General features: G+C 37.0%; 1 long non-coding RNA gene across 11 annotated transcripts; it reads right to left on the bottom strand.

Annotated features, from left to right (window-relative positions):
* Window positions 1-2,484: 2,484 nt before the first annotated feature.
* On the bottom strand, window positions 2,485-14,965 carry LOC145113787 (uncharacterized). 11 transcript variants are annotated; one of them, XR_013710856.1, is made up of 19 exons: window positions 14,742-14,965; window positions 14,568-14,625; window positions 14,125-14,186; window positions 13,444-13,519; window positions 12,908-12,985; window positions 12,038-12,121; window positions 11,794-11,874; window positions 11,615-11,701; window positions 11,074-11,140; window positions 10,849-11,004; window positions 10,379-10,450; window positions 10,136-10,248; window positions 9,955-10,020; window positions 9,812-9,885; window positions 8,485-9,018; window positions 8,331-8,402; window positions 4,453-4,526; window positions 3,673-3,789; window positions 2,485-2,683 (listed from the first exon to the last, which is right to left on the bottom strand). It is a non-coding gene; the product is annotated as an uncharacterized LOC145113787 (long non-coding RNA). The 11 variants fall into 11 exon arrangements; XR_013710848.1 differs by lacking the exon at window positions 2,485-2,683 and having other exon boundaries at window positions 3,566-3,789; window positions 12,908-13,100; window positions 13,876-14,186; XR_013710855.1 differs by lacking the exon at window positions 2,485-2,683 and having other exon boundaries at window positions 3,566-3,789; window positions 12,038-12,140.
* Between the last annotated feature and the right edge of the window lie 10,170 nt (window positions 14,966-25,135).

Below are 25,135 nucleotides of genomic sequence, written 5' to 3'. Positions count from 1 at the left end.
ATATTTTTAGTCTTCTACAATTAGGTTGAGTTTCAACGAAATGACCAAACTTTCTTAGAATAAATTAACAATATTAACGACTAGGAAAATTACTAACAGATGCATTACCAAACTTCCTACTTTTCAAGTGGTTTGACTACTTCAAATAGTTCAGTGACTTCGAGCCCACCACCTGCTTTGTACATTTAATCGTCGAATAAGCCAATATATGTTTGTTACCCATTCATCTTGATCCCGAGAGGACTATGAAAGCATGCATGTTGGGGGGATTTTAGGTGTTGCAAAAAATGGATGTAACTATATCTATATGGATCCTACGTACCTATATTATGGAAATGCACCTTGCAGTAATCATTAAGTGTCCAAATTCCTGCTTGCCAAACTCCACAACCTCCAGGGGCGGATTTAGGGGTGGTCCAGGGTGGCACCGGCAACACCGAACTTTTCCGGCCGCATTGGAAAAATTTTCGAAATTTTTAAAAATTTTTATTTTTTCTACTATCGTGCAACCCCTAATTTTCCCGTGCAACCCCTACTGTGAAATCCTGCATCCGCCCCTGACAACCTGTACAACTTTCTTGGAAGATACACTACCAGGAAAAAAAAAAGGGGGGGGGGGGGGGGGGGTCAATACCTACAATTTTAAAAAGGTTGTAAAATTTTAAAAAATTCCAGTTTTTTTGGTCGGTATGTAGAAAAAACCCAATACTAAACCTATGATAATAATCATATTCAAACATAAACCTAATTAAACATTACAGTAAAAATGTGAAAAAAGTTTTTACAAACATAAAGCTAAGAAATATCACTGGATGGATTACAAGAACCATTGAATTGTCTTTTAGACATCTCCATTTGTTCTTGTAATTGCTCTTGTACTTGTCGCATGTTATAAACTTCCTCACAAAACCTGATCACCTAAAAAATGATAAGACTGCCATATATAATTGGTAAATATACTTGACTTTTAAACCATAATAACAATATACTTTAGTTTATTATAAATCCAGTTAATAACAACGTACTACTTAACTTTTAAAACATATGTAGTTTCGTTTATTATCAATTTAACTCATGATAACAACATACTACTTAACTTTTAAACCATAATATCAATTTACTTTAGCTTATTATAAGAACATGTTATCAATTTAATCCATTATTATTATTATTATTATTATTATAGGTAATTAGTGAAAATAAAAAATAAAAAATAGTTAATTTAATGCTCGGAAAATGAAAAAAATGTTGGTAATGTTTAGGTAATTAGCGGAAAAGACATCGCATAAATATGTATGTGTACGTGTATGTATATGTATGTGCATGTCTCTCTCTCTCTCTCTCTCTCTCTCTATATATATATATATATATATATATATATATATATATATATATATATATATATATATATATATATATATATATATATATATATAGTGGACGGTTCACTTGAGATTAAAATAAAATTAGAGATCTTGAGATTCAACCTCAGTACATATTTTTCATTTGCCTCTAACGTTCCAGCGTACCGGCAGCAACGAAGTATGTCTAATTATAAATGAGTATATGGCAGATAGGTATAATCATATATGATTATACATGTTTATATGTATATGCATAATCATAAATGATTATACATATATGTTTGTTCACAGATTGAGTAATCATATATGATTAGGACAGTTGGTGGCAAAAGAGGTGGTGGCGGAGGTGGCGGTGGTATAAGTGGCGGAGGTGGCAGTAGCGGGGTCGGGTGGTGACAGAGGTGGTGGCGGTGGCAATTGTGGTGGTGGGGATGGTGGCGGAAGAGAAAGGAACGGGCGACGCTATAAAACCATTTATGATTATAACTGACCCGTCACGCCGGTACGCCGGAGGGTTAAAGCGACATATGTGAAATATGTGGTTGAGGTTGAATCTCAAGATCTCTATTTTATTTGAATCTCTCTCTCGTATACCCACGTAAAGCGACGGTGGCAAATAGATTGTTTCGGCAATTAGTTCATTCGACGAATATTTTTTTTCCACAATTAGTTTCCCTTTCGGAAACATGACATATTACAAGGAACACATATTGTATGTTATTTTGGAAAATAATTTTCTTAAGGGTTATGACTTTTCGATTTTTAGTTTTAGGCCTAGAGTTTGACTAAAACTAGTGGTATAGTTGTTAGAGGTGTGATCCTATGTGGAGAGTTTGTTATGGAGATGGTATGGTCTACATTAAGTGATGAAAGTTGTTAGAAAATGGTAGTTATGCCCTTTTATACATATATTTCAATGGCTATTTTAGTTTTTTTTTATCGACTAATAGGTAACATGTTTCGGTTATCCACTTTCCTATCTCTAAAGTATGATGTGATTAATTTAATTGGATTTGACCGAACCGAACCACATTCAAAAAATCAACAAACCAACATCAAGGGCAAAATGGTCAAAAAAAATGTATATGCAACAAGGCGCTGTTCTACAAGTAACTCAAGATGCTCTTAAAACACCGTATAATTAGAAACGATAGCAAAAGAAGACTTAATCTTTGAAGTGTAGTTCTAATCACCACACAAAAGCAATGTACTTTAGAAGAGCATCCAACAATAGCAACAAACTTAACCAACTTAAGCAACAACTCCTTGTATGATTCTTGTTTTTTTCTACCACCATATTCTTGGATTCATTTCATGACCTATAAACACACGCACACAATTAGAGAGAAGGTATTTTAACAACCGCCAATCAGTTCCTTACACAAGACCTCATCATAACATATTGATAGCCATGACAACCATGAAAAAGCATGATCAGATGCAGCAGCTGAAGCATCAGATAAAAAAAGAATGAACTCACAAAGATGATCAAGATTACCAAACAAAACATAATTACATGCACCAGCCGACGCATTTGCTAAAAATACCTATAATGACTATGTAAAGCTCCAAAATTGCTCCTAAAAGTACCCGTGGATTTAATAAAAAGTAAATTAATTAGATTACACAACTGAGACTTTCTTAATATTGTACAACATGACATCCAAAAAAAAATCCGTTTCATTTGAACCAGGGGCGGCAAGAGAAAGAAAATGTGTAAAAAAAAAGGGAAAGTGTCATTTTACAGTCTTTATGATGTTTAGGGAGCAAGAAGTTAAGTTTAAGCGTTTGAAAGAATAAAGCATGTTGGCAGAGCAAAGTTATTATGGGAAAGTATGGTTCGTTAGGCAGGACTTCATAACCTTATGAAGGCGGATGGTATATGGAAAGTTGGTGTTCACTTTGCCATTTTATTAAACAGTACATGGGCCATCAGGTAGGATTTCATAACAATCATGTTGCTTGACACCCAATTCTCCAACAGGAATACACTTCAAAACAATCATAACCGTCAACTGGCATTTTTACAAAATTAATATTTTGATAACGTCCAAGGAGTATATAATTGTGAAGTAATTCACATATTGAAGTAGAAAAAAGATTAATGTTGTTCCTCAAACCTTGATTTAACTTGGGCTTTTTTTTCATAAATGATTCTTTTTGAATTAGATAAAAATATTTAGGTTTTTTTATAGATGAACTTGAAGGTAATGTAAGTTATTTTGTATTATGGACAATCTAGAAAATTTAGCATTTTATTGGGTTTTGTTCTAATAATACCAAAAGCTATAAAAATAATTTATCCAACCCAGTTCAGTAAAATTCAACTCTGTTCCAATTGAGTCTCATCTTGTCCAATTTAATTGGGGCTTCTTCATTACCACCACCACGTTTTCCAGCAACATCATTCTATTGACAAGAACACCTAAATCAAAAGATTGAATTTATGAAATCTTAAATGTAAAACTTTAAAAAATCCATAAAAATCAAAGCAAATCGAGAGACCATTTAGTATTTTTTTCTACTCCTGTCTTTGAATATATATTATTTTTAATCCATCTCACTATAATAACCTTTCCAATGAATATATTACTTGAATTTATCAACCGTTCAATTCCATACATACCATCATCGGTTCGAACATCATACTATCAACAATCATTCCTTTTACAAATATCACTAATAACAATATCATTTGCAGTTCTAGACAACAAAAGGAGTACCAACTATGCATAAATAAGAACTTAGCAAAATATATTGCAAAAAATGATTAAAGCTTTACCATCAGTCCATCACCTTGTTAAGCTTTTAATTTCAAATGTTTTTCAAACCTTGGACCATTAGCAAAGGACTACAAATCACACCATTAACAAAAATGTGTCTATCTCTCTCTATTGATCAAAATGAACCCTAAAATAAAATGGTAATGTCAAAAGATAAAAAATCACAACTTGTTATGCTATTTAAAGCACCAAATCAAAATCTAGCTTGTAGCAATTAACAACCTAAAAATCACATCAAAGTTTTACAGGTATTTACAGCTGTTATACATGAGTAGAATATCATATTTAGAAAACTACTGTTTTACCTCGTCTGCAATGAATAGCGTAATCAGGTAAATGATGTATGTTTTCAGATTTGTAGTTGTGTGGCATTCGATATCTACAATCATATGATCAAAACCGGAGTAGTAAGAAAGAAATAAAATAAGTAAAAACAAATCATTAAGAAGTCAAATCTGTGATAATTTTAACACCCCTTTTAGGAATCAAACATGTTAGAACTGAAAGCCGTTATAACACAAATGAGTAAAAAACTAAAACAATAATGAAACAAAAAAGTTGAACCTTTAAAAGAGAAAAAAGAAGAGATGGGGAGTTTAGTGGTTAATGACGCCGATTGGTGGTTTAGATCTACGATTTGCAGTGAGATTTAGATAGGAAAAGGGGAGAAGGGCAAGGGACAATAACGATGGTGGTGGTGAATTGTTTTGTTAGAGAGAGACAGATAGGGGGAAAGGAGGTGGTAGCGGTGGCTTTTAACAGAGAAAATAAATAAGAGATAGAGAATGGGGACAATCTAGGGTTTCTTAGAGAGATAAAGAGGGTGGTGTTGTATGGTCATTGATCGATGGTAGTGCACTGGTCGCGATGTTGTTTAATGTGTGGTGGAGCGTGGGGAGTAGCGTCCCTAGTCACATAGATCGCCATATGAGTCACGATCCCCGTTCCGAACGTCCCGTTCCCAAACGCAGTGCGTTTGCGTTCCAGTCGGTGGCCGATTCGCTCTCCGATACGGGTACCCTGCGATCCCGTTTAATCTTCAAATCGGTCATGGAACCATGAAATCGGCGATCCGGATTGCACAGAAACGTGATTAGGATCGCCAATTTTGGACTTGGGGTCGCCGATTTTGGTTTGAGCGGGAAATTGCTTATCTCTGAAAAAACGTTTGACGCTACGATAGAGTTATCGATCTCATCGATTCCTGGTATGTTTCTTCGATTCCTACATCCGATTCTTCCAGTGAATCTCGATTCCAATAATTATTTAAGATGCCTCTTATCCCACATCACTACTCACCAGTTCACCCACATTACTCTCTCTATTGCTCGGTTCTTTTTCTGTTACGCTTCTTCATCACAGACCCTTTACAATATACTCTTTCTTTATTGATTCCTACAACCACCACCTGAAGCTTTTGTTGATCTTGAGAATGAGGACCATGGGTACACCGTACCGAAATATACGATACACCGTATCAGAACGTACCGGGACGTACCGAAATGAACCTACCCCCGCCGTATCCGATACGTCCTAACTGCCGAATCGCGTTCCCGATCCTCGTTCCCGTACCGGACCGTATCGCGAACTATGTGACTATGGTGGGGACATAGTGGAGTGTGGGGATGGTGGTGGATGACGTAGTAGAGGTTGGTGGCGAAGAAGGATAGCAGAGGAGCGATCAGTGGCGAAGAAGACGGAGAAAGGGGGGAAGGTATGGGTTTAGGGAAAGAGATGATGGAATATTGGGCCAGAGATTGGAGTAATACAGAAAAAGAATTTCCTCCACCACTAGCACAATGCCATTTAAATTATCACATCTCGTTGAGAACTGAAAAGAATTTAACAAATTAGATAACACGGACAATTGATCAGCTTCTCTCCCTTTGCTTCTTAGTGTTCTCGACCAACTCCAATTCCACCAAGTTTCCATATTAGCCCCCCTTTTCACTCTATCAACAACCTTACAATCTTTATTTGTCTCTAACACATATAAATTAGGAGAAAGATCTTTCAAAGCTACATCCCCACAACATGTATCCTTCAAAAAGAAAGTTTTGTCACCAATACCGACTACTCTTTTGAAAAGATCATTTTAATTAACACCTTTATCTATAAGTTTGATGTTGTGAATGCTTTTAATACATGAAAACCAAAAGGAATCGTACCCGTTTTTCAAGCGCCACCACCATTTACCAAGTAGAGCCAAATTAGCCGAGTTGAGAGAACCAACTACTAGACCACCTTCAATTTTTGGCTTAATGACAATATCCCACGCAACCCAATTCATCTTACTTTTATCTTCATCACCTCCCCATAGAAACCTCCTTCTAATCCCTTAGAGGATACCTAAAACCTTTTTTTGGAGCTCTAAAAAGTGAAAAATAATATAAGGGAAGGCTATCGAGCATTGAATTAACAAGTGTAAGTCGACCGCCAAATGACAAGGATTTCGCTTTCCATATAGAAAGCCTAGCCTTCAATTTATCAACAATAGGACCCCAATTTTTTGCTAGCTTCATATTGGCTCCAACCGGGAGCCCAAGATAAGTAAAAGGAAAGGAGGCGGGTTCATATTTCAAAATGCCAGGAAGTCTTTCTACCTCAATATTATCAACCCCAATACCATACACCTTACTTTTATGAATATTCACCTTTAAGCCAGACGAGAGGAAGAAGCAACAAAGTAACCTGTTGAGGTTAATAAAATTTATTTCCAACAAGTCTCCTATAAAAGTAACATCATCCGTATACATGAGATGAGAAAGAGAGGTACCCCCATTCGGAAGTATAATACCCCAAAAGTAATGAACATCGCAAGCTGCTTCCATATATATACACATGAAGACCCTCCATCACGATTATAAAGAGAAAAGGGGACAAAGGATCGTCTTGCCTAACACCTCTTCTAATATCAAACTCCAAGGTAAGAGAACCATTAATCAAAACAGAATCCCTTCCCAAATACAGACAACCCATAATCCATCTTCTCCATTTCCATCCAAACCCCATTTGATCCATAACAGAATCCAAAAACTCCCAACTCAAAGAGTCAAAAGCTTTGTCAAAATCAACCTTAAAAATCAAGGTTTTCTTCTTCACTTATTTTGACCAAGTATAGACTTCATTTAGCAGAAGACAACTCCCATTTATTCATAAAATTCTCACAGGCTAAAAATCTGTCAAGCTTGCTGAAGACTTTTAACATCATCACTAATCCAAGTGAATTTCCTGCCCCCTAAGGCATACTCGAACAACTTGGATTCCAGAATAAAAGAGTTGAAGTCATCCATAGAAGCATCACATCCCCTGTTAGAGAATCTTTCATCCTTGTATCTGATTTCGTTGAAATCTCCCATTAACAACCAACAGCCATTAAAAGAACCTATAATATGTTTTTGAGATCACACCACAGCCTTGACCTAGCATCCGCATCAACAGGAGCATAGATGTTTATAATGTTTTTTATACCCTCCATTCCTTTCCAATGCCCAAAAACTAGAACAAAATCAGAATTTTTAACAATCTTCACCTGATTAAATATATGAGAATTCCATAAGCAAGCTAAACCTTTGGAACGACCTTGCGATTTAACCATAACAAAACCAAAATCAGATTTATCCCAATAAAGATCAATTGGGAAATCATCAACAACTTCCAACTGTGTTTCCTGTAAACTAAACTGATAAAATTAATTTGACGACATCACTTCAATTCCTTAACCCAATCCGCCTTATGAAGGCCTCACTCCGGCCCCTCTCAAATTAATTCATCGATGATCCTACACCTTCAATGATCGACTTTAAAGCCTCAAAAGAACCTTCCAAACAGTAGCCGATATCCTTGCCCATCACCATCGTTTTCTCCAGTTCACCACAAGTAGAACATCTTTTACCTTTTATCTTTTTACTAAAAGGACTTTTGGCCTCTCAAAAGATAAGCCAAACACCCCCTAAGATGGAGATTGAGGAATTTTATGGTTAGATGATGAAGGAGAAAGAGAGTTTATGCTTAGATGATGAAGGAGAAAGGGACAGGGGCAAAATAGTCATTTTACTTGGACTTCATGGACAATTTGTAAGAACATCAGTACCACGGACAAACCTTGCAACAGAGCTATACTATAGACCACTTTTGCATGTATATTATTAAGCAATCAACAAAGTATAGTTTGGTTTCTTACCTTGGCTCCGTATAGATGAAGGTGTTCAACAACTGCCATTATAACCTTTTTGCTTTAATGTATTCTACTTCGCTGAAACCATGTGATAAGTTTTAATTAGTATTGTAGTTTGTGAGGGTAGAAACACAAGTAATTCAAGCAATCATTTTTTTACCAAGTTGTGCAGTGGGTTGTTGAGTAGTTCCACCAGCTAAGAAAAGGAATCACAGATTCCAACAGAGTTGGAATTCGAGATTCCTTTACAAGACATGTTTGATTGACAATTAGGACAGAATTCAGTTCTGTTGAATTTCTTGAAATATCATGTTTGAAAATCATAGCTATGAATTAGAATTGTGGATTCCGGTGGAATTGGAATTCATAATTCCATTCAATGGTGCATTTGGTTGAAAATTTGGACCAAGTTCAACTCTGTCAAATTCCTTCGAATTTCATATTTGATGGATTTGAACCATTCCATAGGGGCCAGTGGAAGGATTTCAGTTAGATTCTTCCTTTTTTATTAAATGACCAAAATACCCTTGTTATATAGTGAGATAGAGGGAGGACCTTTGATAATGCAAAGAGTTGAGAGTGCATGCCGTTTGATCAAAGTTGAACTTTGGACTTGATCTTTCCATTAAAGTAAGAAAACACCAGAAAGCTTATGATTGATGAAAAACATTATTAGAGAGAGGAGATCACTGTCCTGTGAGGAAAAAAATGTTTATTTCAAGTATTAGCAAAAAACTGTGTGTATGATTAAAAACACAAAAAAAAAGTAACATTTAAGTTTAGTTGAACTTTAAAAACACCAACCTTGTTAAAAAAATGTTTATAAAAATGAATGATTACTTTCAAGTAAAATGATTTTTTCCCCTTATCTTCATTTTCTCAATCTCCTTACTCATAAATCATAAAAACCAAACCACATTCAATCAAAACCAAAACTTAAACCAAAATCAAGATCTAAAAAATCTAACCTGATAATCTTTTTAGTTTGATGCTCATGTTTTATTTTTCTTTTGCAACTTGTTGGTACCCTGGATCTTAATTTTGTTCAAGTTTTAGTTTAATTTTTGGTTTTAAGGTGGAGATTGAGGAATTTTATGGTTAGATGATGAAGGAGTAAGAGATAGAGGCAAAATAGTACTCCATGGACAATTTGTAACACCATCAACGTTAGGGACAAACCTTCCAACAAAGCTATACTTTATAGACCACTTGTGCAACAAATGAAACATCTAGATGAAAACCAGAACTTTTGAAATATCGCAAGGACAAAATTGTAATTTACTCTATAAATAATAGGGACATGTGACCTGGCAATAACCAAGATCAAAGTTGTAGAACAATATATCATGCAAAAGGCGAATGTTTGGATTATCATCACCCTCATGGAACGACAATGGCCTGTCAATCCTTACCTTTAAAGAAAATACTTTTAAAGAAAAAAAAAACAAACATTTTAAATAACTTGAATTGTGTGGTCCTTTTCATACCACATCTTTCTCGATCAAACCCTTCCTTTCTCCAAATTTTGTAAACCTTTTAGCCTGTTCCAGGGGGAAATACTCTACAAGATGAAATTGCAATAAATATAATATGTTGGGTGAAAGACGTTGAAGGGCAAAATAGTCATTACCTGCCATTGGTTTTTTTGAAAGTCATGTACTCTGATGTGTTTTAACTGAGACAATATACCACCTCTCTGCATATGTCAAATCGTATAAATAAGATCCCAATAAAAATTCCCAAACCTGGAATTACTTGTCATTAACAGATTTAGTTAAAATTAGCCACAAGGGTAAAAGCGTAACTTGTACCAAACTATAAAAACTTTTTTTCGCAAGCTGTATTCCACCTCCCCATAGAATATTCTTTTTTTTAAAGCATTTGGATCCATGACTAGGCCTTCATAATCCAAAAAGTTTGATCACTGTAAAACATATATAGAAATAACATAATTTAATATTTTTCTATTAACTTTTATGAGTATACAAAATTGTATCGAAAAGCAACGTACTTTACTCATTTTACCAATATAGGCAATGTAAATTAATTTTTACCCTAAAAAAATTAAAAACAAATGTGTGTTCCTCTTCAACCACCAAAGGATGCTTTAGCGATAATTTATCAAACTGCCAAAATAAATGAAAAATAATTTTGTCATGATATAGTAACAATTATATGAGAGGAAAGCCTAATTACTTTTTATTGAAAGTAGCTTTTCTTATATAATGAATTTCACATCAATAACTTTTAATTTAAGTGAACTTTTAACGTAAAAAAATAGATTGATTGAATTATACACCATATGAAAGCATTTTTTTATCAAGTAGAACATAGATATAGACACAAACTCCAGAAACAATAAGACATCATTATCCAGGTAGCACTTTATCAGTGCAGCACTTATTGAAAAAAGAAAGAAAGGGTTATGTAAGGAAGAATAAACAACTTTTTTTTTCCTAAAATCAGTTGGATATGCTAACACATCAGATGTTGTAAGAAAGATTTAAAGTACAGATTCAAGAACCTGAAGGCATTTTGAGAGGCCGCTGAGCCAATTGAAACTCCTCCTTTCATTTTGACCATGATTTTGACTTTGAGTATTTGACCATGACCATCAAAAACCCCTGACCAATGATTGTCTTCTGAGTAACTTTTCTTCTGTTTTTAAGTAGCAATACAACTGGTGCAGTTTGAAAATCAGATTTTTCAGAAAAAACAAATGATGATGAAGAAGAAGACAGGGTGATACCCAATCAGAAGAGAAAGAGAATTCAGATGTAAATAGTTCATCTCAGGAACATCCACAAGCTTTACGTCTGAAACACATATAATAAACATCAATATTGCTTTAAATGCAAGAAATAGCAATCTACTTTCATTGATTTGTTTATTACATAGCATCCTACTTTCATTTTTCCTAATATAGCATTGAACACTGCCCAATTATAGCATTGTCATCCATACAAAGCAATTTTCATTGCTTTGATTGGATAGAATTTTTAAAGTACGATGTCCTAATAAGAAACGGAAGTACGATGCTATAATGAACAACCTATAAAAATAGGTGACCAGAAATAGCAATGTACTTTCAGTGATTGCTTACTATATATAGCATCCTACTTTCCTACACAAATGAAAATACAGTGTAAAGTTTTGTTCCCTATAAAGTCAAACTTAATTTGGACAAAGATCATAAACTTGAAGATATGCATAACTGAAATGAGCATGGGCAAATTAGAACAAAATAATGGTGAAACAATTGGCATTTTATAAACCAATTTGATACTTACACATCCAATGGAAAGAAGTTAATTTCAAGACTTCCAACAGCAACATTTGCAATCAGGTTTTCATGGGAAACTGCTACATCCTCCTTACTATATATGTAGGGAAAGGAATAAGTAGAAAGAAAAGAATCAACTTTGGTGTACTTGAAAAGAAAAAGCATAAGTGAATAGAAAGTAGAAACCTTTCATGTCCCAGTTGTATAACATATTGTAGCAACATCATCTGGTTTTGGTGGACGAAAAGAGTGATGGTTGTTACTACCCTAAATAGCACCAATTCATATGCAAATAAATCAGTAATCAAATGCCAGAAATCATGAAAGTTTAACTAACTCAATTCAAAGAAACTCATGTCACTGAAGATGTTATAAAGTTAGCGAAAAATCAAACACTAGATTGTGATTCAACAAAAGGATTTGAAGTTACCTGAGTAATAAGTTTTGAAAATGATACAATCTTAACTTGTGCAGAAGAGTGATTAACAATATATAAACTTCACCGCATCCGAAGCTGCAAGATTGGGCATTAACTGCAGTTTAATACATTTGAAGCATAAAGAAAGATGATTTAAGAACTCTGACAATATAATGGATGACAAACCAAGGGTGTCATATAAAGGGACAAGGATGTATGAATATGAATGCATGATCAACAACTAGCCACTCTGGTCTGTTGATAAAGTATAGACCAATAAGGGATCCTGCTGCAATGCTATACAATTGAACTTATAAGACACAATATACCAACAAGGAGAAATTGTACCCTTGTTGTTCTACCACTACCACAGCAACAAAATCAGTAACTATGGTGATGAAATGTAGAGCAAAACAAGAGGGTTTACATAGAATTGAAATCTAGAGTTGATAAAAAAAATGTACATTGAGTTAGGCAATTAATTGTCTCTCGAGTTGATGATTGAATTGAACAAACTATTATCAAATCCTAACCTTTGTGAATGTCCTTCAAAACAAAATCCCCATTAACCCCATGTGTGAAACGTATCAACCACTCATGTCTCTAATTTCACAATCTTCTCCTATTAAACTAATTTCGTTTAGAGTTTTTAGAAATCTGACTGCATAAATGCATACTCACATTTAATCCAGGACTTGATAGCCAAACCACAATAATTCCCCTAAGGATATGCATTTTAGAGAGAGAGTTACCAGTAAAAAACTCCCTGACTGAGAAGGTGATGTGGTGTTGCACCTTTTTATTTTTCAAATAGACTATCAAACAATGAAAAAAAAAAAGAGTAGTTACATTTGTCAAATAATGAAAAAAAAAAATTATTACCTCATCAGGAGTTTCCTTGTGTCTATCACAGTACAAATTCATCAACTTCTTTAGCTGAATGTTGTGCATAATTCTATCCTACAAAATGCAACAAAACTCTTGCATTGGCTTTGATTGATGACTACATGTCAAAATTTCCAACATACGTTTCATTGCCACATTCAACCTTCCAAGAAAAGCATATCGCATGTGTCTGAAGAGGGTAATAACGTAAAACAAATTTATAGTTCGAAGTAAAACCCTATAATTGGTAGAAATGGCTTAATAGGTTAGATATCGAAACTATAGTGCTATATGAGAGAGTATAAAACTATAATCGATAAGAATTTAATCATACAATGTCATACTTGAAAAAAAGAACATTAAAAAAATAGCGACATTGAAAGCATAATGCTATAACTGAAAGTTGTAGTGCTACAGATAGGTCCCTTCATGAGACACTAATATAGCAATGCTTTTTTCATTATTACACTATTAGAGAATTTGCATCCATATTGATTATTAAGTAATCAGCAAAGTAGAGTTTGGTTTTGTACCTTTGACCATATAATGACCTTTGGCTTTTTCTTTTTTTTTCAAAATTGCTAGGAGCTCTTGTTTTCTCTAGTTGTCCTATTAACATAACCATGAAATAAGATGTGTCAGATGATAATGATTGATACATGTAAAAACAACATAAACTCGGATTGGTTATGCAACTTTACAATCTTCAAATATTTATGGCAGCCAAAAACCAAGGTAACCCTACAAACTTGATAATTCAAATCTTGAAAAAGATTTTAGTTTCATCCTTATTTTTCGTATGAAAACTGCAATTCCAAGCGATCCATTACTAATTAAGGATAATACAGGAATTTAAGCATCAAAAAGATTTTATACAACATGTAACAACTAAGCAATTCTCATATGTTTTTTAGGACCAAATCACACAAAATAGCCTGATAAATCTCATGGATATTTTATTATACCTTGATACAGGGTTGCTAGGTGATTCTTGGTTCAATATGATTGCCCCTGCCTTCATGTTTGTTTCTAAATAAAACGTATTAAACTAAATCTATAAACAAGAAATTAGAAAAAGGAAAATTATTTTCTGTTACATATATAACCCCCTCACATTCACTGATGTTTTTTATACAAAGGTATGTCAAAATTGGTCTGTTAGTACTTGGTATGTGCTGTCATGTATTCGAAAACCTAGGCTTACCAAGACTTACCAAATACAAGCATTCATATTTTGATGTTGCGATCTGTTTTTTGTATTCCACTTTGAATGATTCTGTTACACAAACATATAATTGTTAAATATTAAACAGAGTCGTAATTCTAGAAAGTATAATTTTGTTATGGGAAAATAAATAATGAACATAACAGATCCTTCAGTAGCATAGTCACTGTTCAACATATATGAATCAAAGAATGATGATTTCACAATATTGAATTTTTAACAAATATAAAGAACAACCATGACATAGCCACAAAAAAAAAAGGATTTGACTAAAACATGTTGATCTGACAAAACAAGTCTTCCATAAGAAAGTGACAGAATGAATGACATTCTCTTACAACCAACAAAAACAGATTTTATAGAAGAAAAAAAAAACAGCAAAAAAAGGACGAAGAACCCAACAAAAAGACCAAAAAAACCACGGAGACACACTCTGTAGTTTCCTTCTCTTCTAAGTTGCAATGAATCTATCTGGTGCAGTTACTTAAACCTATAACATCAGAAAAACCTGCCATCAAAAAGCTGAAGAAGAAGAAGGGGTGATACTAGAAGTAGAAACCCAAAAAAGAATAAAAAACAACAATTAACCTTAAATCGAAAACTTACAGCGATCTTGACAATTTTTGTGAGTCTCCTGTAAAGGATCACGGTGTCTGGGTCTCCCTGGAGTGGAATTGCAGAGATCGCAATGGGTCTCCGGGGGGTTTGGGTAGCGGAATGGCTGAAGAACAAAAAGTATAATGCGCAATTACTGACCCAACCCTTTCGAGTTTTACTTATATCTCCGGCGAAAGAGGGAGCTGGGTTATATTTGCGTCTGTTGAAAGCGAAACGACTGAAGAACGTAGATATAAATGCGCGAATACGAAACCAGACTCTTTGGATTTCCAACGGTTATTTATTAATAAAAGCTTTCCAAAATTATAGATTAATTTCTTAAGCTGTTTAATTTCTGTTTTGTTTAATAAAAGAACTTTAATTTATTAATAGTATGTTTTATATTAATCCTATCCTATATAATAATATTTAGCGTGGAATTCAAGATTGTACATTTGCCTTCTATTAAATATTAATTCTTTATAATAAGATAAGATTTAAACCTAAAATCACTTGTATGTATAATTTACGTTTTCTAAAATCACTTGTAACACTTTTTTTCTTAAATTGGTATTAAGACATCAGATTAAAATATTAATTGTACACAAATAATGATTCATAATCAACTGATTATTATTAACTTGTTTAATAGTATGACATTAAATTTGAGTTATATGTCAATGTGGAATGGATTGAGTTAAATCGAATAAATTTATGGGAAAATTGTAAAACTGGTGTTTATGGTTGTTATTTTTTTTTTATGATTTTGATAAAAAAAAAATTAGATTTGCACCCATGTTTCTAATTTGATTTTTTTTTTCGTGATTTTTGGTTCCTTGGAAAATTGAAAGAAATAACTATTTTGCCATTTTTTATTTTGTTTTTTCTATTTTCTTTAAATTTAAAAAAGCAAAAAATACTCTCTCTCTCTCATGTTTTTTTGGTATAATCTTGTATTTTATTTTCGGTCCTCTTTGTAGCAAAAGGTTTTTTAAAGGGATAATGTTGTTGGAACCCAGATTCACACAATATGAGATGACAATGCGGAAATTAAGAACAGTAGATGAATCAATCTCAGATAAACGAAAAATCAGTGAAATATTTCTGCATTCATATGATCATCAGATCTGATTATAATGAAGAAACCTCAGATGAAAAAAAAATGAACTCTCACTTTCTCTATGTACAGTAAAAACGAAAATATTGTAAAAAGGAGGCTCACTCAAAATAAAAAAACGACCTAAACTATTTATAGTCCTAGGGTTTAAAATCTGAAAAACCCTAAAACTAATAGGTTAAAAATAAAAATTCATCTGTCAAACATTTTAATATCTAACACTAAATCCGTAGTAATTCAGCAAGGCATTAGATTTGGGAGTTAAACGTCATAATTCTTGGAATATTGGGGGTTAAATGTAATTAAGGAGTGATTATGTAAAGATTTCTAAAGGCAGGGGGCGTTTGGTAATTATTGGACTTAAAAAGAAAGGATTTTGGAATGTTGAGGGCTAAATGGTAACTTTTGGGCTTGTGTTGAAAGGATTATGTATGGGAGGGACCAGTTGTGTCATTTCTCGTCTGAAGTTGGGAGCATGGAGACGAGATATAAACCCGATACCCTCCCTACCCGTTGGAAGCATGTGACTCAAGAAATCCTAACCCTAATAAGCTTCTCCAGCCGCCAACCTCCTTCCTTCACTCTCAGTCGCCGTCGCCGTTGTCAGAGCCGTGAACCACCGAGTCAAGTTCCACTATCGCCGGCCGTTAGCGCCACTGCAACCGATGTCTTATGCCGTTGCTGCTCCGCTGCCAACGAAGCTGTGAACCGCAAGGACCGACGAACCCGCTACTCCCATGGACCGGTCGAACTGCAACGCCCTTCTCCGTCTTCTTATGTCGTTGCACGGCTGCCGTAGTCGCCATTCCGGGCGGCTGTTGCGACTGGCGTTCTTCTTCGACTGCCATGCGCCACCGGGGGGGGGGGGGGGGGGGTTGGGATTGAATGTATTTTCCGGTGTGAACTCGCGTGTGTTGACGTGTTTGTTGGGCAGGGGATCAAGAGAAAGCATCGCCACTAACGTGAGGTGGTGGCTGTCATCGCAAACCACCTGTAACATCCGGATTCCCAAGTATCTTATTTTAGTTATTTATTTTGGGTTTTATGGAGGGACTCGGCGAGTAGACGCTCAGACTCGCCGAGTAGGATCGCGAGTTCTTGACTGGATTAATGACCGGACTCGACGAGTAGATACGTGGACTCGGCGAGTCCGCGCTGTAAAGTGAAACCCTAAATCCCCGGGCCTGTGCCCTATTTAAAGGCCTTTATGGCCTCCATTTGCGGCCAATGCACCCCAGAGAAACCCTAGAGAGAGCAGTGAGAGAGTTGAGAGCAAGAAGAGGCTAATACATCACTTTTGGTGTAGTTTTGCTAGAAGGAAGAAGGAAACACCCATCTAGAGCGTGAAGGGAGCTTGGATCTGGGCTAATCATCTTGAGAGTTCATCTCTGGAGGTATAATCCCTTCTATTTCATGTTGATATGATAGATTTCATGATTTTAGGGATTTTACCTCCATTTTATGTAAGATCTAGTGAGTATGAGGCCCCCTTTGTGTTAATAGCATCAGATCTGGACCATGAGAGGTCCATAGAGTCACTATCCCTCAGCTTTATGCAAGCAAATGAAAGATTGGGGACTAGGTTGCCATTTTTAGAGTTATTTCTCCATTTATGACTTGTTGTGGGCTGCATGCACGTAAAGATTGCACCTTTACGTGACATTTGAACATTTGAAGGGTAGATCTGATAGTTAGGGAAGCAGATCTGACCTTAGGAGGTCATTTGAGGATGAACATGGAGGCAACTCGTCGAGTCCATAAGTGGACTCGACGAGTCGAGTCGGGGTTGCCTCGCGATTCGTGACAGGTGTAACCCGTCGAGTGGAAGGATGACTCGACGAGCCAAGAGAGGCTGAAAGGATTCAGAGGACCCGCATGGACTCGCCGAGTCGCCCTTGTGCACTCGACGAGTCGGGTCAAAGTTGACCGTTGACTTTCGTTGACTTTAGGGTTCTGGTCAAGACTGATTCAGGAGAGTTCAGGGAAGGGCAGAATGGCCTTCTACCCAATCTGTAGAGATGAGATCATGAGTGAATATTGATCGGGGATGTTATCTGAATAATAGGAGGAGGCTAAGTCGGGACGTTGAGCACGAGAGTTTATCCGATTTCATTGAGGTGAGTCTTCTCACTATACATTACCTAGAGTGGTATTTATGTGTAGACCAGAGGGTCTTGTATGCTATGTGTATATATATGAGTTATGTGCATTGTGTTGTATGTATGTTATGTGTTGAACAGACCGGGCCGGAGGGCCCAACGATATAGACCGGACCGAAGGGTCCAACGACACAGACTGGACCGAAGGGTCCGACGAGCTATGACCGGACCAGAGGGTCCAACGAGCTACGGGACTGGAGAGTCCCGCTGAGACACATCGACCGGAGGGTCGTATTGTAGCCTCGAGTGGCGTATGTGTTGCATGTGGTATTTTGGGGAACTCACTAAGCATTTATGCTTACAGTTGTTGTGTTATGTGTTTCAGGTACTAGCGAGGATCGCGGGAAGGCGCCGGCATGATCCGTACACATTGAGAGGATTTATGTATTTGAGGATCTTGGTTTTTAAAATGAAAAATTGTTTTGGAAATTTACGTCGTTACACCACCGCCTGCCGCCACTTCTACTTCCTTCTGCCGCCTTCTGTCGTATCTTGACACCACCAGCCACCGTCAGAGGTGGCTGTGAGTGTGTGTATGGGTGTGTATTCGAGTGTACCTGTTGTTTTCGGTATTCATGAGGTTTTATGTGTGATGGTTTGGCCGGAAAACCCATCACCACCACCATGAGGTGGTGGCTGCCACCTCACGCCGCCATTCTGCCACCACCTTGGGTGGCTGTGTGCGCTTGGGTGTGAATTGGACTGTTATTCGGGATATTTTGATGCGTTTTGGCCTAATATCATAATCACCACCGCCCGAGGTGGCAATGGGTGGTGTCCGGCCTAATGGAACCCTAATTGACCTAATGAAACCCTAATTAATCTAAAAACCTAATTTGGAACTTTGTTGGTGCGTAGTTGGGTTAGAAGCCCTAATTAGGGTTTAGAAAACCCTAATTGTGAATATGTTAGTTTGGAAATATCGGGACCTGCGTTTTGGACCATTGGAGTGATGTTATGACTCAAGCTCGATTACATCGTATGTTGGCCTAGTGGAGTAATGGACTTAATGGATTAAGTCCTTAATGGGTTAAGTAAGAACACTTAACCTGTAATTCCCGTGTTTCTAGGCTAGGCATTAATATTGACATGATAGTCTAGGTTAACCTTTGTGACTCATTTTGGAGAAATGAAAAGGAATTATGTGAAAATTATGTGTTTTATGTGTTTTATGCTTAATTATTAGGATTTAAGTAATTAAGATTAAAAATGAGCGTCAAAAATAAATATTAGATAAAGCCAATATTTATTGAGAAAGTTGTAGTAGTCGCGACAAGGATTACGGATATATAAAGAATGCCGAAATCCGAGTTATAACGAAGAAGTTATGACCTGTCGGAGTTTCGCGACAAACTGGCACGGTGTCGAATGTCGTAAAAAGTGAGTTTTTGATAAACTACTTTTTAGCCTTAGTGATCTAAACGAAACTCGTAGTATTCGCTAAACCAAGAGCATAAACGAAGTTTCGCGACAAGAAGGTTTTGACAAACTTTTATCATGTTTTGTTTTGGGGACCAATTCCACAACATCTTTTAAAAAGATTTCTCTGATTTTATTTCAAAGAGCATAAATTAAATCGACCTTTTCTGGCCGAGAAATTAGGGGATGTCACAGTTGGTATCAGAGCATTAGTTTAAGCGAATTAGGAATTTGTAGGATTTCTAGATTTAAACTTAGAATGCTAAGTGATGATTGTGAGATGAGTGTCTACCATATTTTAGACACGAGCACTATTTTATTTTAGGAAAGATGCCTAAAATGCCCTTATGTGCTAAATGTTATATGTTTGCCATATATGCCATTATTTGTTCGGATCTATGGTCTGTTGCCGACCGGATCTGGAAACCTTATGTGTGTAGGATTCTAAACGTATGATTACGAGATTAGAACTAACATGTAAACGTTTCGGAGTGATAAGGGAATTGACATGTCTAACAAGGATAAAGACCTAAATTCGCCTTATTCGGCATATAGATTATAATGGCAAGAACCCGAAGTGGAGCTGGAAATGTAAATAGAAATCAGCAACCTCAACCCCAAGTGGTGGAATAGGTGCCTATAGTAAGAGCTGCACCAGAACCCATCACCATGGCTGGAGTACGAACTATGATTCAGACCATGTTGGCTGAACAAAGGGAGGAATTGAGGCAAATGTTGCTGAACAACAGGGATGAACCTTCAGTTCCTGTTGAACAACGTGAACTAAATGACAATCGATCTGAAGAAGGGAACAACAGCAGATCGGTTGGTCATAGTGAACCGCTTGTGGTTGGGAGAAATAACCACGAGGGTAGAGTGGAGAGAAATGGGTGCAAGCATAAGGACTTTATGACTTGCAAGCCATCGACCTTCACTGGAAAGAAGATCATGTCGGAGTAATGGACTGGATCTCGGAAATGGAGTTGGCTTTCATGACTTGTGATTGCCAAGGCAAGTTACAAACTACCTTTGCAGTACGTCAGTTCAGGGGTAGTGCTGCTCGTTGGTGGAATACATTGGGGAAAACCCTAAGCCCTAATGAGCCACTGCAAATGACTTGGGCAGAGTTCTTGGTGCACTTTAAGTGCAAGTACTGCTCGGCCCAAAACGTGCTTGAGTTAGAAAACCAATTTCTAACGTTGAAGAAGGGGAGTATGACCGTTGATGAATATACGAATAACTTCATAGACAAAATGGAGTTTGCTTTGCGTATTGTCCCAGATGAGCTGGCGAAAATTGACAGGTACGCAAAGGGACTTCCATGGGAGTATGCGGTGCTAGTACGTCAGGCACTTACTTTGGAGGCAGCTATCTGGGCTGCCAAGTCTGTTGAAGATATGATTAAGGGGAGAGCCGCCAACAAGGTTGAAGTTGGCGAGAAAAGAAAGTTTGAAAAGACTTCAGGGTCCAACGAGAAAAGAAAGTTCTCGAAGGCTGGAGGAGGAGAAGGCGAAGCAAAATGGTGCGAGAAGTGCAAAAAGAAGCACTTCGGGAAATGTAGCGAAGAGGTGACCTGCTACAAGTGTGGAAAGACTGGGCATTATGCCAACGAGTGTCCGTCCAACAAGAGGATGTGCTATCGATCTAACGAGGAAGGGCACATTTCGAAAGACTGCCCAAAGAAGAAAGAGGCAGCAATGCCCAATGTTCCACTGAAACCAAAACCAAAGGCATTCCAAATGATCATTAATGAAGCAGATGGAAATACAAGGGATCAGGAGTAAGGACCTTATATTCTCAAAGCCAAGATATAAAGTAGCAATGCAGTTAGTAACTTATGGTGTAGCCTATTAGAGGCGTAGTATAGGGTAAACTCGAACCTCTGTGTAATTATTTTAAGAAATAATATAAACCCTGGTTTTGTCATCTGATGAATTGAATGACTATGTGAAATTCTTGTATGGTGACTTGGAGAACTGCGAGACAATACTTGGGACGAGTAGGAGTAGGTGTGAATGGTCGTAGAGGCCTATACTACCGGAAGCACAGGACTCGTACTTGGATCAAGGAAAGTCACAAGGATTACCAAGAAGCCAGAAATTGATTTCGTTATTGTTCGAGTACTTCATTACCTTCGTTTCGGTAATGACTAAGAAGAGGATTGTTATTCCGACCCTAGAGGTCATATCAAATTGAGTCCGACTACGATGAGTTTGTTACGTGGTTCAGAGAACCAAGTTCGATGTAGTAGTTGACTTAAGCCGAATTGAAGTAAAGGATGTTAGCAGCTCAAGATCATTAAAAGAGCTATGCTGACAAGAAAAGATAATCGATATCATTCGAAGTTGGAGATTCGGTTTTACTTAAAATCTCGCCATGGAAGGGACTTATAAGATTTGGCAGAAGGGGAAAGTTGAGTCCATGATTTATTGGACCATTTAAAGTTCTTCAGAGGATCGGGAATCAAGCTTACAAGCTAGAATTACCGGAAGAACTGGAAGGTATTCATAACACCTTTTATGTGTGTTATTTGAGGAAGTTCGCGGGAGATGTGCCCGACATAATTCCCATTTCTAAATTCAGGTTGGATGAAAACAAGAGGTTAATTGAAGAACCTGAGGCAATCGTTGACCGTAAGACTAAGAAGTTGTGACGCCAGATGGTCGATTTAGTGCTTGTGCGTTGGAAACATACGAATGGGCCAAATCTCACCTGGGGAAACACGGAGAGTGACATGATGAGTCGCTACCCGTATTTGTTTGTTGATGTGTGATTCCGGGGACGGAATCATTCTAAGGGGGAGAGAATTGTAATGCCCGTGTTTCTAGGCTAGGCATTAATATTGACATGATAGTCTAGGTTAACCTTTATGACTCATTTTGGAGAAATGAAAAGGAATTATGTGAAAATTATGTGTTTTATGTGTTTTATGCTTAATTATTAGGATTTAATTAATTAAGATTAAAAATGAGCGTCGAAAATAAATATTAGATAAAGCCGATATTTATTGAGAAAGCTGTAGTAGTCGTGACAAGGATTACGGATATATAAAGAATGCCGAAATCCAAGTTATAACGAAGAAGTTATGACCTGTCGAAGTTTCGCGACAAACCGGCACGGTGTCGAATGTCGTAAAAAGTGAGTTTTTGATAAACTACTTTTTAGCCTTAGTGATCTAAACGAAACTCGTAGTATTCGCTAAACCAAGAAGTTCGATAAAAAGAACGCTCAAATCTGACTTCGTATGAGGAAGTTATGATTTTTCGAAGTTTCAGCTTAGCAGTAGACAGCTAAAAACTAGAATTTTAGATCGAGTGATTTTTAGCCGACATGACCTAAACGAGAATTGAAGGTCTCGTCATTAGTAGCACAATGGTAAAAAGTTTGACGAAAACGGACATCGGATGAAGAAGTTACGAATTTTTAACGGATTTCCTGTCCCGGTCTGTTAAAAATAATAATATAAAAATAAAGTCAAAATTTTCCGACGCAGTCTAAACAAAAGTTGTAGAGAATAATTTTCTCTACACGTCCATATAAAGAACGTCCAAAACGGAGCTCGTATGAGAAAGTTATGGATTTTACAAGATTTGGCACAATTTTCGAGAAAAATCGCATGAATAGTGATTGCCACGTCACCCTCGCTCAGAGCTGGCCACGTGTCCGAAGCTGCTGCGTGGCACGTCCGAGAAGCGATGCGTGTAGCACAGGTGTCCGAAGAAGCCACGTGATCCTCGCATGCAACCCACGTGATCCGACCCGCGTGTAGGCTTCTGATTCGACCGAGGAGGAGGCCCAATCCGAAGCGAGCATCTGTCCGAACCGAGGCTGCTGACCAATCTGAAGCTCGCAGCTGGTCCGAGCCTCGCACCGCTTTAGCCTCCGAACCTCGCAGACTGCGACGCGTGTCTGCTTCTCGCTGCTTCGGGTCCGAACCTCGGGCCTATATATAGAAGGCTTGCGAGATCTTCCGGGTACTTTTGGAAAATTGGCAATTTTGGCCCCTTTTTCAATATTTTGGCTATTTTCACATCCCCCGAAGCCCCAGTATCGATTATAACCCCCGGAATACGCCACGAAGTGCCCGTGAAGCCCGGAAAATTTATCTTTTCGGTTTCAAAGCCCGACCCTCGCAGAGCCCGATTTCTCAATAAAACTCCCGGTTTTATTAGAAACGATCGTTTTAGGAAACGAATTGCTGCCCGATTTTCATTAAATCAGGTGAGTGTGTAGTTACTTTCATCTTACACATAGATATGAAGTATTTTATATAAAATACGTGCTATGTGTATATATGTTGTTTGTTTATTCGAGATGGGTGTTGAATGAATGTTTTATACATGTTTAAAATGATTTAAAATGTATATATATTTTATCTTCAAATATGTTGGATAAAACATGGGTAGATAAAGTATGAGGGATAGAAGTACAGTATAGATGTACGTTGGTAGCTATGAATTTAGTACAATATAGATGTACGTTGGTAGCTACGGATTTAGTATGTTAGCAGCTATGGACTTAGTGGTTGTTGTATAAACCTTGGCGACGATGTGACTTCGTGCCTGTTTGACATAAATCGTTGAAGGAAAACAATGTTGTCACCCTGGTGTTTGTTTTATTTGACATAAATTGCTGAGGGAAAGCAATGTTGTCATCTGTAACGCCTGTAGATCTGGGCTAGTCAATTTAGAGACGATAAGCATCAAAAATGACTTTTTGATGGAAGATTATTTAGAAGGATTAATCTTAACCAAGTTGTAGTATATGTCACAAGGTTTCCGAAAATATAAAGAATGCCGAAATCCGAGTTATAACGAAGAAGTTATGACCTATCGAAGTTTCGCGACAGAACCGGCACGACACATCGCGACGTAAATAGTGAATTTACGATAGAGCGATATTTGGACTTAGCGATCTAAACGAAAGTCGTAGAATACGTTAAACCGCGAGCGTGCATAAAAAACGTCTAAATCTGACTTCGTATGAGGAAGTTATGATTTTTCGAAGTTTCGACTTAACGGTAAGCAGCCCGAATACTCGAAATAGAGATCGAGTGATATTTAGCCAAAACTTTTTACATGAGAATTGAAGATCTCATCGATAGTAGTCCAACGATAAAAAGACAGATGAAAACGGAGTTCAGATGAAGGAGTTATGAATTTCGAACGGAGTTTTCCTGTCCCGGCCTACTAAAAATAATATATTAATAATATATTAAAATTTAATTCAAAATTAGCCAACGGAGTCTAAACGAGAGTTGTAGAGAATAATCTCACCTACGCGTCGATATAAAGAACGTCGAAAACGAAGTTCGTATGCGAAAGTTATGAATTTTTGAAGTTCGGGGCGCGAAACCCCAAAACTGTCAGAGACCACGACGTGGAAACAGTGGTCACGACGTGGCATGACTTATGACGCCTTCTGGAGCCTGACAGAGCAAGTGGACGATGACGCATGCAATGACGTTCAAGCCCACGACGTGGAAACACTGTCCACGACGTGGAAAATGAAAAATTTGCCCTATAAATAGATTTGAAGGGGCAGCCGGCCAAGGTTGCTAATTCACCGTTCTCTTACCCATATTACATCGATTTACGTGCAAAGAAGTACCCCCGAAGCCCCGGTATCATCCCGCGACCCGAAGCGAGTCCCGAAGCTCCGAAGATCCCGAGAAGAAAAGAGTTTCCAAGCCGAAGCTCTGCCCGCGA

Source organism: Lactuca virosa, chromosome 5 (genome assembly GCF_052849685.1).
Source record: "Lactuca virosa cultivar CGN04683 chromosome 5, Lactuca_virosa_CGN04683_v6, whole genome shotgun sequence".
Taxonomy (NCBI): Eukaryota; Viridiplantae; Streptophyta; class Magnoliopsida; order Asterales; family Asteraceae; genus Lactuca; species Lactuca virosa.
Note: the sequence above shows the minus strand (reverse complement) of the source record. Positions and strands in the feature narration are given on the sequence as shown.